This window comes from Anopheles coluzzii, chromosome 3 (genome assembly GCF_943734685.1).
Source record: "Anopheles coluzzii chromosome 3, AcolN3, whole genome shotgun sequence".
NCBI classification, from domain to species: Eukaryota; Metazoa; Arthropoda; class Insecta; order Diptera; family Culicidae; genus Anopheles; species Anopheles coluzzii.
Window position 1 is genome coordinate 42,247,543 of NC_064671.1, and position 13,342 is coordinate 42,260,884.

General features: G+C 43.6%; 1 protein-coding gene across 3 annotated transcripts in view; it reads left to right on the forward strand.

Moving 5' to 3' along the window:
* Positions 1-13,342, forward strand: part of LOC120957487 (leucine-rich repeat-containing protein 15) — a 166,826-nt gene that overhangs the window by 88,758 nt on the left and 64,726 nt on the right. The window contains exons 1-2 of one of the 3 annotated variants that reach the window (XM_049608120.1): positions 116-292; positions 1,666-2,058. The exons of 1 other annotated variant lie outside the window; for it this stretch is intronic. The gene's annotated coding sequence lies outside the window, so the exon portion shown is untranslated. Of the gene's footprint in view, positions 1-115; positions 293-1,665; positions 2,059-13,342 lie in introns of those variants that run through there. One more of the 3 variants, XM_040379709.2, reaches the window with a different exon arrangement.

The window sequence follows — 13,342 nt, forward strand, 5'->3', positions numbered from 1 at the left end:
AAAACCCTTAAACATCTTTGCCTTCTCTTTGACTCTCACGTTTGACACTGCCCAAGAGAGAGAGAGAGAGAGAGAGAGAGAGAGAGAGAGAGAGAGAGAGAGAGAGAGAGCCGGCAGTGAGAGCTCACTGTTCATGTTTACACCGCCAATGCACAGCACGCACCGGTTCTGGTGCGATGATTTCAGAACCGTCTCTTCAGTATTTTGCCCAACATAGCCGCGCGTGGCCACAACGGCGCCGTACGCCAGTTAGAACGCGCACAACAAAAAAGCCGTTAGCGTAATGTTTCGCGTAAGTTTCGTTTTGGTTGTTTGGTCGCCGTTCAGCACCCTCGTGGCAAATGCACTTTTATTTGTGATTTAGTTTGGATCGTATTATTTGTTTATGAGTGTGTATGTGAGTATGACCACAGTGTAGCGTATTGTTTTTTGTGGCATAGTGAGTGTCAGTATTGTAATGATGCGTATTGTTTGTTAGGGGACGATCAACGTGCGTTTAGTTATAATTTATTGCAATTCCTCGCTTCGGTTTGCCACACACGACTAGCGTCTGTCACAAACGCGTACCAAAGCTTCCGAAGTGTTAGGTGTTTAATTGTGAAACAGCCATGCGGATTTGATAGATGAGGGATTTGCGCATCACTCGGATTACGCACAGGCGCACGGTCGGGATTGGACTGACGGCGTCTCGTTTGATCCTTTGTGTGGCCCATTAAGGGTGCATGTGGATAGATGATCTAGATAAATCTATTTACAATCAGTTGCACAACACATCTTCATAATCTCATTTTAAGAAAACCCTCCAAGAAACGAAAATCCCACGGGAAATCGTGATTTTACCGTACCCCTCCCTATCGCTCGCGATCAAACATTTTAATAACTCACAATAAAAGCGACAGTTTTAGGCTCAAATCAAACAACCCATCAAAGCACAGAGTGAATACATAAATCCCGACTTTTATCCTGCGTATGTCTGTGAGGTTTCGGGAATCGGCAATTAAGCTATAAGCGCTAGGCGGTGATCATAAATTTCGATAAGCGGTTCTAGTCCCTTCCCTCCCAGTGCTAGCGCCGGTCGGCCTGCGGCCTACCGTGTCCCTGGTGGCACCCTGCTGTGGTCAATTGTGAGTAAAAAACCTTTGTGCAGCTGTTTGTGAATGTGTCGTATTCTCTATGTACGCGTGCATGTGTGTGCGTATTTGTGTGGCTTTCTGTACGAGGTTGAATATCTTGCTCCTTTCCTGACCGGCCGCAAGGAACATGGCCAGGTGTTTTCGCGGAAAGGAAATCATCGCGGGCACAAAAGCGGGAAAACAACACCGGTGTAAAATTATCGGATTATCGTCGATTTGTTTTCACTAGAGCTTTCCGACCCCCGGCCTGCACGCGTTCCTTCTCTCAGGGGTATGTTGCCCTGTTAGGCCCGTTCGCCGCCACTGCTCGATTGCCTTGTGTAACGCCGTGTGCCGGACACCTTCTTGGTGGTGTAATTCAACAACTCGGAACCAACCGGATGCCGCCGGTGTTGAGTGTAATTCAATAATTGCAGATCGGATTATCGGGGAAAATGTGTATCGTGCGGCTCCGCGCTGAGTGGTGAGGCATTTTTTTACGTTTAAAATGTGTTTAGTTGATTGTTCTGTTTTCTTTTCATTTTGACGCAAGGCAGTGAAGCATTATTGGTATGGATTACAAGTGAAGTGAAATGAAGTGTTTCTTTTTGTAAAAAAAACAAAAACTAGTGAAAGTGTCAATCATGAGTGATAGTGAAAAGTGTTCTATAAATTGTTTTATGGAAGAAAAGTGTATGCAAATTGAATGATAAATATTAAAGCAAAAATTCTTCTCTATAAAGGAGAAGAAGATTTATGTAAAGTTTTTTGTTTAAAGTGCTCGTGAACGCATTGTATCAAACAATATTTTTTTCACCTTCCTTTTTGGTGAACGGTGCAACGTTACAGCACCGCCGGCAGCAGCAATACAAGTTCTTGTGAAGCGTTGCAGAAGCATTGATGCACCTTACTAGGGGATCGATGTGTAACATGAACATTTTCTAAGGTAAGCAAGGATCAAATAACATTCAGAGCACGATTGAAAATCACGTACAGGACGACAAAACACAATCAATGCGGGATTAGAGTGAGAACAGAAAGACAATAAAAGCTTTCCAACTCATGGGAAATGAAATTTTGTTCGCTACTTTTGTATGTGCATTTCGTTGAATACGGTTGAAAATGGACAACAAAATGTTTCATCCATACAAAAAAGAAGATAAAAATTTAAAAGAAACTTACACACAAAGTAGGCAAATTAAGTTGTCAATCAAAAAAGAAATACCCGTAAATCGTAATTGAAACGCATGTGAAACATCGTTTAAACCTCCAAACAATACAACAGTCACTTAGAGCCATCGATGGTTTAAAAAATGTAATGGGAAAAATACCCCTTTCTTTACACCTGTGCAATCAAACTAAAAATGCTCCTTTTTCCCTACCACCATGCTAGAAAATACTCTACTCGCAACACTTACTATGCGCGTCTATTCAGCAAATAACGGGTGCACTCCATTTTCTGCATTGTAACACTCTGGATTGTACTTCACTAAAAAAAGCTAGCGCATCGTTTACACGGAAATGGTATTTACTTTTTTACGTGTAACAAAAAGTAAATTGGTGCAAAGCCGGGAGTTTATGTTCGTTGATGGTCAATGTTTGCATTGGGCTGAATATTTGCTTCAACAAAAAAGCCTCGATGCGAGCAACATGCAACTAGCCATGGCTGGAAATGCGTGAATGGATAAATTAAATCGAATGTATGAATGCGTTTGAGACAAATTGCATCACTCTTTGTCCGATATTTTTTATTCGGACAAAATAAGCAAAATTTTGGCAAAAACATTTCAATTTACCAGACAAAAATATTCACTCTTTTCTTTATTTCATTTTCACTAACACAAACTGAAACTTACTCATCAAATTAAAAACAAACAACATGCTAAAAGAGCGATTTAACCTCGTTACAAACGTTAAACCAAGCAAATAAATCGATTACTTTTAAAAGCTCAGTCAGTGTAGCGCCACCTAAACACGACACGCGATCCCTTGCGCGATCGATCATTCCCAATAAAACCTTTTAATGGGATCGAAACGCCTCCCCAAATAAAGCCGAAGCTAATCCGCATCAAATTTAATTCTAACCTTTCATGCAACCTGCCTCTGCTACCATGCGATCATTTGAACGACACCAAAGGAAATGGAATCTGCCCGCGAGGCATCGATCCGTAGTTTGCATGAGTGGGCAATATTTTCGTACAATTCATTTAATTGGTTTCAGATCAACACAAAAGATCTAAACGTACCCAAGATCAATGGTGAGAAAAAGAAAGAAGATACACACAACTGAATTGCTGCAGTTCCATCGTGCCTGTTTTTTGACGGACAGTTCGGCAGCTCTGAAATTGGCCCAATTACAAGCCATGAACCTGCGCCCGAAAACGGTGTGCCTTTCTAGCGGCCGGGTAGCTGCTAATCTTGATGCGTTCGGACTCGAACCCCGAAACGGCACCACTGCCAACACTCGTATCTTGTTTCATTGTTTAAACAAAAAAATCAAAGACCAAATCTTGCATCAATTAAAGCGTCTAGTGCATGACCTGAGCCCGTAGGCTTGTTCCGTTTCACTTGTCCCGTAGCCGTGTAGCCGTGAAGCGGATTCGACCAACATGCCCGTGTTGAAAGGCTTCCCGAGGATTTGACTTGACGAATTTATTGACATTTTATCCGTGCCCAGGGCGGCCAGCACATGTTTGTTTTCAGCCGTCTGGCACGCAAAGGGGAACCTGGGGAACCCACTGATGGACTGCAATGTGGGTTATGCCTGGAGTCCACACTGCCGACCGAACCAATCAACCACTTCACGGAAGAGAGGCCAGAACCAAGTGGGCTTAGTGTTCGTTTACACTTCCTGGTTTTGGACAGCCACACTCTGACATTGCACGAGGACACTGCGGGTTGAAAAGCCGGACAGCTCACCAGAAAGAATAGGAAGTCGAGCTTCCGGCAGTTCTCGCCCTTTTGGCCGGAAAGCTTTGCAGTGGAGCTAATCTGCTTAGCGACACTCTCTTGAAGCCAAGGATCCTCTCGAAGCAGGGATGGTCAACCCCGCTAATAACAACAACTCGTCTATCGTACTGTTGCGAAGAAGTTGTTCTGCATTTCGCACTAGAGCGGGCCCGGGCGGATGACTAGCTGGCCCAGATGACCAGTACCGAAAGGATAACGGATATATCTCAGCAAAGTGTCATTCTACGGCACAGCCAGGCAAGTTCGCGTGTGTTTGCGCTGACACAACTGATTCCCATTACGCCATCAACGCCCATTACCATTCTCATCATCCCCATTAGCATCCTGCAACCTGGTACTTGCAGTGCTCGAATCGAAACAGAAGCGTGTGCGCGAAGGTGAAGAAGCTTGTGTCAGAGCACACAATGAACGGTGGCAAGGACGTCTTAATTGTTTGCCGGTACGTGTACTACGTGTGAGCTTTCCGCTTCCCGTACACGATCTTCACACTTTAACGGGCGTCCCAAATCGCTAGCAAGACGCTTGCCGCTGATGCTGGTGAATACCGACGAAGCGATTCTTCGAATCAACATCGAGGCGTATCTTTGCCGATTGTCTCCAAAGTCAAAGCTCCCGGGCTTCGTTAATCCCGTGCCGTGCGGGGCTCTGAGGGAAGTCAAAGTTAAGTTTGCTCCCCGCTCCCGCTAAAGATGGTGGGTTGATCATGAAGGTATGTGAGGTGAAGTTGAATCTAATTTTATCCCAAAGCCGTTGGTTTTGCAAATGGATCCTGGCGCGCCTGGCATCCTCCGTGCACGGTGCCGTTTGTTCGGGTAACTTTAATTAAATAATAAAATTCCTCCTCCTCCTACTCCTTGCGGTGTGGTAAGGAGAACCGCAAAATATTTACCGAACAGAAACAGGTGAAAACGATGGTACTGCACGATGTCTGGGTGTGTGTGTGTGTGTGTGTTTGTGTATGGGAGTGTGGTACGAGACAGTTAGATAATTCTCCAACTGATGTAAATGAGCCCAGGAATCGGTTGTATGCGCGGCTGGTAAGCACTTCAGCAAACCATGCGAAAGACTGGCAAACATACGGGAAGACTAATCCGGTACATCTTCGGTGTCTTGTAATTAGCAGAAGTAGATGACGGTTGATGAAGTGTACGGTTCTTTTGTTTAATTAAGGGAAGATAGAAAGATAGAGCGAGTTCGGTAGGAGATGTATTATTGAGGTAATTTATGGACGTGAGTGTGTTAAAGATTGATTTTTTTTATTTTAAATTTATATTAAACTCAATGTAACAGATCTTTCTTTATATTTGCGTAAGTGTCTTCGAAAAAATAAGCAAAAAAATTCATAAAACTTTTCCGTCGCTTGTCTCGCACCAGTGATTGATAAACCCGCTCCAAAGGGTACGGAAGCCTTTCGGGAGCCTTATACTACATTAAATTGTCTCCCTGTCTGACACACTTTTGAATATTCCATTCCAATTTTGCTTTCGTTTCTTTCCCCTGTTTCTGCCCCAAAAAAGTAACACTTCCCCGACGGGTCGATGCCCGTTTCTTTTCCACTCAATTGCCTCGCCGAGTGTTACATTCGAACGACACTCGTTGCCATCGTTGACAACCCTTGTTACTGTCACGGTTTGACACCTGGCTTAAAACCGTTCGAATAACCACGGTGCACAATGGTGGAAAACTTACACAGTGCTGTTTTTTTTTTTGCAAAATTGATACGAAATAAAATAACGGACATGCATACATACGACCTGACGTAGGGGTCCGTGTGAAAGAGTTCACTCGCAACGCTCCTTGTCAACGCGGAACGATCGACATCATCATATGTTAAACGTGATTGCAATTTAGCAACAAACATTCGAATTTGACACACGGCTATCAGCTCTCTTAAAAACGTGCTCAACTCCCGCCCCGAATGATTGACAGCTATCAGAAGAACCTTTCTAGGATCAGTCTCGGAGCATGAACCGTGCCGTTTGCATCATTATCAACGAATCTAATTTGTGTTTGATTAACACACTTAAACCGCAGCTGAATATAACCGGGAGCAAGAGGCGCCAACTTCATTGGAAAATGCTTTTAATATACCTAATCATAGCGGTAGGCAAACACAATTCCCAGCTTCCGAATTACGCTCTATTGGCAGGCACACCGGTGTAGATTATCGTTACCTTCGTGCAGGTGTGTGCCCGTATCTCGCAACATTGGGAATGGCTTCGACTGGATGCGAAATTCTGTGCCAGTACCGCAGAGCACCGTCGTAGGTGAATATATTTAATTTAATTCTCCATAGGCACGGCTGGCCAGCACCAAACAATGTCACACGTGGTGAAGCTAAACCACATTTTGTGTGCCGGGAAGTCTCATGCCCAGTGCCAGAACATCCTTTCTCTCCCGTCAACATCATTAGCTCGCGGTACCTATCGCTTCGTAGAATCAAAGCTGCTGACTTTCTACCGTAGCGAGGTGTGCCAAACCGAAACTACTCGGCTGGGTTTGGAATACGGCTGCACAAGGAAAAAAAACCCACCCCTGGGCAAGTTCAAAGATACTCTCCCACACAACACGCGCCGGTGACCTTGATTGGCGGGGTATGTTTCTCGGTGTGCGAAAAACGCACCTTTTCGGGTGCAACCGATGGTGGTACGGTGAACATGCGAGCAAATTAACAAACAACGTCATTGCCAACATCGGCCAAGCATAACGCGGCAGCCCTTTCCGTCGACGGAACGGAAACAGCTGTTTTGCGGATGCAAATGCTGTACAACTGCAGATGATTGTTTTGCGTACCGCTGCTCTCCGGCTGCTCTACTGATCTGTCGCCAGTGAAGTGTGAAACTATTTCGGCACACGGCACCCGAACCCCGGGTGCACTCATCGATAACAATCGATGAGCGAGAGGCGCCTAATTGAAATGGGCGGTTATGGAAATGAGCGTTGGCAGTGCTGGCAGCAACAGCAGCAGCGGCAGCAGCAGAAGTACCATACGCTGACCCTCACGGATAACAGTTGGCGGGAATGGCTGGCACGGGCGTGTCCGTGTTTTGTGTGGTATTTGTTTGGTAATGAAATAAATTATCTGCTCGGATTACATTGGTGCAGTGTATAATCACAGCTGCTCCGCCGGTATAAATAAGGATTTTGTTGAAATCAGCATCTAATTAGGATATTTTACCGGCACAAACATTAAGTGTGAGCTTCCTGATGAGCATAGGGTGGTTTTACTCGTTAAGGATAGTGTATAATCCCAAGAAAATGAAATGTTTTATCTTTCGTGTATGTGAAGTTTTAAGTGTGTTAGCATGCGCTTGGAGACCGGTTGTTTCTTAAGTAATCTTTTAATTTTACACGTATTTTCTCATTCAAATTTATTTAAATGTTTGTTGATTATACATAAATTTACATCCTGATGATCATAATTAACTTGTGTGATAAAACATATTTACGTTAGTTTTTGAATTATTTTATTTTTTTACATGCTGAAACATGTTGACGAGTACACAACATACTTCAAGCTAGTAACTAGGATAGAAAACATTACAACTAAAAATGGGTTTCTCTATGATCTCTGTATTTTTACCACATATGTTCTAAATATTGAGTAAAAATTAAATTCAATCGAAGCAGTTAAAATATTAATCGAAATAAACACTGAGTAAATAAGTAAATATCATATTAGCGACAGCAAAAAGAAGCGCGAGCAACAACTCAATGAACTCACAATAGGCGATAAAGTGAAAAAATACGACTATACTTGTTCAAATCTTGGATTGGTTTTTTTACTTGCTTTCATGATCATCAATCATTTTTTTTTCAATGTTTTACCTTTTTTACTTGTGTATGGTAAAATAATCAATTTAACCGCATTCATATCTCAACAATTTTTTTATAATTCTCGTACTAACACCCATAATCACTCTTGAATCTCTCTTTTCTGTTAGCAGTATATATTAAATAGTTTGTAAGAGAAGTAACTTGTGTTCATCATTATTCCATTGCCATCAATCATTTCCATGTATTTCAGAGGACGTAATCCTTCTTGTTTCAAGCAAAATGCTTAGAATAACTCTAGACAGTATTTGTCACACTTATCCCTCGTCTGTCCCATAGCATCCAGCTTCCAAAAAAGCGAAAAAGTACTGAATTTGTTGCGCAGTGGTAAATTAAATATCCATTCACATTACAACTATTTGCTTAATATTCATGCAAGTTCTGAGGAAGGTTCTTTCAACAATCTCTCAACGGTCATTCAGTTGCATATTGTAACGGTAACAGTGGGGTGGAAAATTGTAACGTGAACCCTTTCCGAGCTACGATGCAGACGCCACACACTCTTACATTTTATAGCGAAATCGAGACTTTGGGACAAAATGGTTCACTGCGTGATCCAAGAAAGTGGAGCAGAAGGTTTGGTAAGAGAAGTAAAAATGTCTGTAGAATATTTTCATCTGCCAGTTCGTTGGTGCAAGGGTATGTTCGGGTAATCTCACCGGCCAACACTTCTGACCCACGGTGCTGGATGGTCAAGCTTAACTATCATTTGACTTTGTATTCCTACCGTTTTCCAGGGAGGTACATATTGTACATGCATGCCGTTGTCTATCGTCACTGGATGTAAAGCGTGCTGTGGCAGTCTTTTAGGGATGAATAAGCAAAAATTGGAGAAGATGAAAGGAATTTAGTGAACCAATCATTCCGGATGACTTTTGGTACTGCCTTTCATTTATTGGAACATGGACCTAAGAGGATGGATGGTGTAGGGAGTAATTGACATTGGTTGCTCAAGTGCTGGTTTGGATTAGATTTTAATAGATCGATCGATTCTAATCTATCCGGTCGACAGTTTAATCCATGCGCTGGTGCGCATGAGCTCATAAATTACGTTTAGAAATTGTCTTTGCTCTGAATTTTCCTTTGATTGGTTGCAGCAACAGTAAAACAAGACTAAAATTTGCAAAACTCACTGTAATTTTTTATCTGGTATCCATGTCGTTTGGAGCAGCGTACAGCAGAACATGTTATTTCCTTTGCATTTTTGTAGCAAAAGTAAAATAAAAAATACTTTCAAGTCACTGCTATTTCTGTGGATCAGTTGTACTTCCTCGGCTGTTTTTTTTTTTTTGTTTCATTCTCAGTGGCCACACACGCTTGACTCATGTACCGTACCGAACTGCTCCGAGTGCACGCTTATGCGTGGTTGTGTGTCCGACTGGGGTACACCGGCTGGGTCAAAACAATGGCTCTGAAATTAATATGCGGTTTCGGTTGAGGGACTCCTTTCTTTCCCGGCGGTCTCTGGCTTCCTGACCAGCATTGAATTACCTGTTGTCGGCTAGCTCGATGTCGGCCAACATGTGAACTTTGAAGGTTAAACAAAAGAATCATAGGAACACATTAATAGCTGTGCGCTGTATGGCAGAAGCAAAGTATGGAGTGCTGTAGTGTGCCTTTTAGCTATCAGGCTAATTGTAGGCAAAAAATATAACTTTCAAAAGAACTTTGCGTACCAGTAGTGGGAGTGGGTATATTATGAGTAGTGAAATAAATAAAAACACAGAGAGTAATGAGGGAGCTCTTGAAACCAGGCTCTCAGTGAAAGCTTTTAAAGTTAATTTAACATCATGAAATTTTAATCCGTTTCGTAGAACACAACAATATAACTTATAGCTTCCGTGTTTTTCACGAGACTTACGACCCGGAGGGAACAAAACATAATCCTCCCATCAAGCCTTTAGTTAGATGGTTTCTATTTCAATCATCTGCTTGCTCCACTATATCTATACCCGGTCTAGACACCAGATTGGTCTACATTTTTGGCACGTGTTGAAAGTGAAATAGAGATGCTGCTCTCCTGCATCTTACCCTTCCTAATTCTTCCCCACCAACCCCTGTTGTGCCATGGCAACATACCAAACAATCTCGCAACACCCACAGCAAACTATCTCCGGTATCTTCCTGCACGAGCCAAACCCATGATACCGCTTAAACTGGACTCTAATCGAGTTACGAATTTAAACGTACCGAGAGCGGCGAAATATTTTTGACGACAGTATGAGCCTAGCGCCTAGCGTTATCGACCAGTGCTTACAGTGAACTGGCCACCTAGCCCTTCCTTATTATGCTAACGCATGTACGACAAATTCCGGTCGCTTCGAAGTGTGTGTGTTTCTCTGACATTATTTCCTGCTCTTTCAAAAAGCACAAGCCCGGAAATGTGGGAATCCGGAAAGGGATCTTCCTCTCGCCGGTAAGGCATCTCCACCAGTTCTCAATAGCCACAGCTCGTGTCATTGAGATCCGTTTTTGAGGAATCTCACCGAAAACCTCTGTAAGCAGGATGGAAGCCATGCAAGGTATTTCGGACCTGCTTCCGTCCCGTCCTGAGCACTTTGAAATCCTCGTAAGAAGCCGCACGCATCTGGCGGCACGTAGGCAGGAGAATCTAATTCAAATGTTTGGATCATTTTAATAGAGGATTCGGAAAATATTGGAAGAAAACATTTAAACACATTCAGTTTTATGTTAGGAAAAAATGTGAAATGTTTAACACAAGAAACCCAGCCGATCAAACTGGAATGATCAAAATACAACAACACAATACTTTTCGATTTCAACTAAACGTCTCATTTCCGTTCATCCTTTTGTGTGCGTACCATATTCAATCGAATGTGACGAAAGACAAACCATTTTGCAAAATCTCAGCATGGGTTTGCCCGGCTTCCTTCCGTTAGCTTTATCCTATGCTAGGCGCGGGCTCTCCTCGTTAAACATTTTGTTTCTAGTAGACAAAACTTTTACCCGCGTTTTTCTCGGTAGCACTTTAATTGAATTGAAGCTCTTTATCGTCTGTTTTTTGCAGAACACTTTTCTCGGGACATTAAACCTGCCCACGGAAAAATGGTTTGCTAAATGTGCGAAAGAATGCAGAAGAGGCGGAAAAGAAAGCAGGAAATCACTCGTTCGGTGGGAGTCTTCATAAATCACCTTGCTTAAAGTTGATCGTTTGTGCTGCTTGCCGATCGTTTTTTTTTTCTCCTTCAAGTTGCGCGGCCAGAAGTTTATCGTCTCCTTGAGTGCTTGAGTGTTGCCTGCCTTCACAAACTAAAGCCATACATACACACGCACATTGGGCTGTATAGTAAATAATAGCACAAACAAACCTGTGTGTGTCTACTAAGTGCCGTGATCAAAAGCTCTACGGCACGGAATAGCACACGTCCGATTATAAAGTTGCGCTTAGCGAACGAGAGCACAACAAAACTTTATGCCTTTTTCCCGCGCGTTTTTACGGGTTTATCTCGGTAGCGTCAGAAAGGGAGAGAGCGGGCTGTGGAAAGTTTTATAATGTCACCGAATACTTATAACTCGATTCATTTTAGATTTTGACAGTTTTTTCTGCTTTTATTTTGCTGTTTAAACGATTGCAGAAATTTGTTTCCCGATAGCTTGCAAGGTCCCAACAAGTAGGCCACCTTAGACCACGACAAAACGCTTAACGGCATCGTTTTCGAAAGATAAAGTTTGAATCCATGCACACACAACTGTTTAGCAATTGTATATGTGATATGCACGTGGATAGTAAAACCCTTAGTGAAAATCACCGAGAATCACCATATTTTACAACTGCTTATACTTTAATTCACAACACTCTTGTTCAGAGCCGAAGACGAACTCTGTAACATAAATAACACAGTTTGATACTTACTATAATTTTCTCCTTCCAACAAAGCTGCCCTTGTTGCGTCCTCGATCCGATCCGATCCAGCAACTTGTCACCAAACCAGTTAGCGTGACAGGAAAACACGTGTTCAAGCATACGCGAGTACGTTCGCATCCTGTCTGTCGGCCACCGCTAAGAGAGCTTATCATACAAAACCCACTTCCACGCTCGTGCTTTAGTCATTTTTCGCCTGCCATTTTTTGTTTTGTTTTCATAGTTCAAATTGCTTTTCTTCTCACTAGACGCTACACAAGGCCAACAGGATGTCCGAAAGCTGGAAGCAGCAAACCGGGCGGCCACTAACTCGGTAACCCGTAGCATGCTCGGTCGCTAGGTCGTCGTCCAACGTGGCTTCACCGCTCGGGAAAGTTTTTTGACAGTTCATGCACCAACAAACTGTCAGCAGAAATTAAAGCTAATCCTCCCAACAGCGACAGTTCACCCGACTGGCCACCGTTCGAACCGCTGAACAGATTTACCAAAAGAAGCATTTCAACCAACCCAGCGAATGGTGGGCAACAGTCAGCCAGCAAGCGCGAAGCAAACACTAACATTGCTCGAACAAATGGCTCTCGAGCTGTTAGAATGCTTTTCTGTGTGTGCGCTATGAAGCTGGAGGGGGGAAAAAATCTCCAAAAATAATTCTTTACTCAACGCGACAAACAAAAAAAAGCTACATGGGAACAAATATTCGATATGAGCCAGGGTGTACTCACGCCCAGTTGGCACGGTGTGATTATTATTCGAGCACATGTTTTATTAACTTTGTCATGTTGCTCCCGGGGCGTGCTGGGTCGTATAACTCTACCTTCCGTGCCAGCACAATTCCCGCGAGGTTGACCTTTAACGGTGGTTCAGTGCACTCCGAACTGTCGGCAGTTTCCACGCCCGAAGCATTGACATCCACCCCGGAGCGTGAGGATGTCTTCGAGAATGTCCTTAATAAGAATAGCGCTGATAGTATTCTGTTCTTGCTGCAAACGAAAAAAACACACACACACAAGCCCAGATAGACGACTACGGTGTGGTGGCAGCGCGCCGAGACGAACACCGTAGAGACCAAAATTAATGAACCAATTTTCGGCCTCCAGGCGTCATCATGCTCTGGTAAACCGAAACCCGAACGGAAATTGAGAGCATCTTGGGCTTTCTTGGACGGTTTCTGTCGCCCATGTTCCGGGCTACCGGCTGCGGGAGCACGAAAGAACCCGTCAATGCCTACCGAACACCGGCGTGACCCGAAAACGAATCGGGTCGTTTGTCATGATGATTGATTCGTCGACATGACGTGAACCGAAAGCACCATTAGAACGGCACACCGGCCGAAGCATTGCACAGCGGCACACGTTTCGCGACACGTTCGTTCAGCACCAATGTGTCCTGTGCGGTTTATCGTCGCAGCAGCAGCAGCAGCAGCAGCATCTCGTGGATTTGAGCCCATGCTTTCCGAATGCGTGATTGCACTTGACGACACGCGACAATAAACTTAATGCGACTAATTAATTGCCATTCCGATCGAAGTGTGCGGGCACGCCGT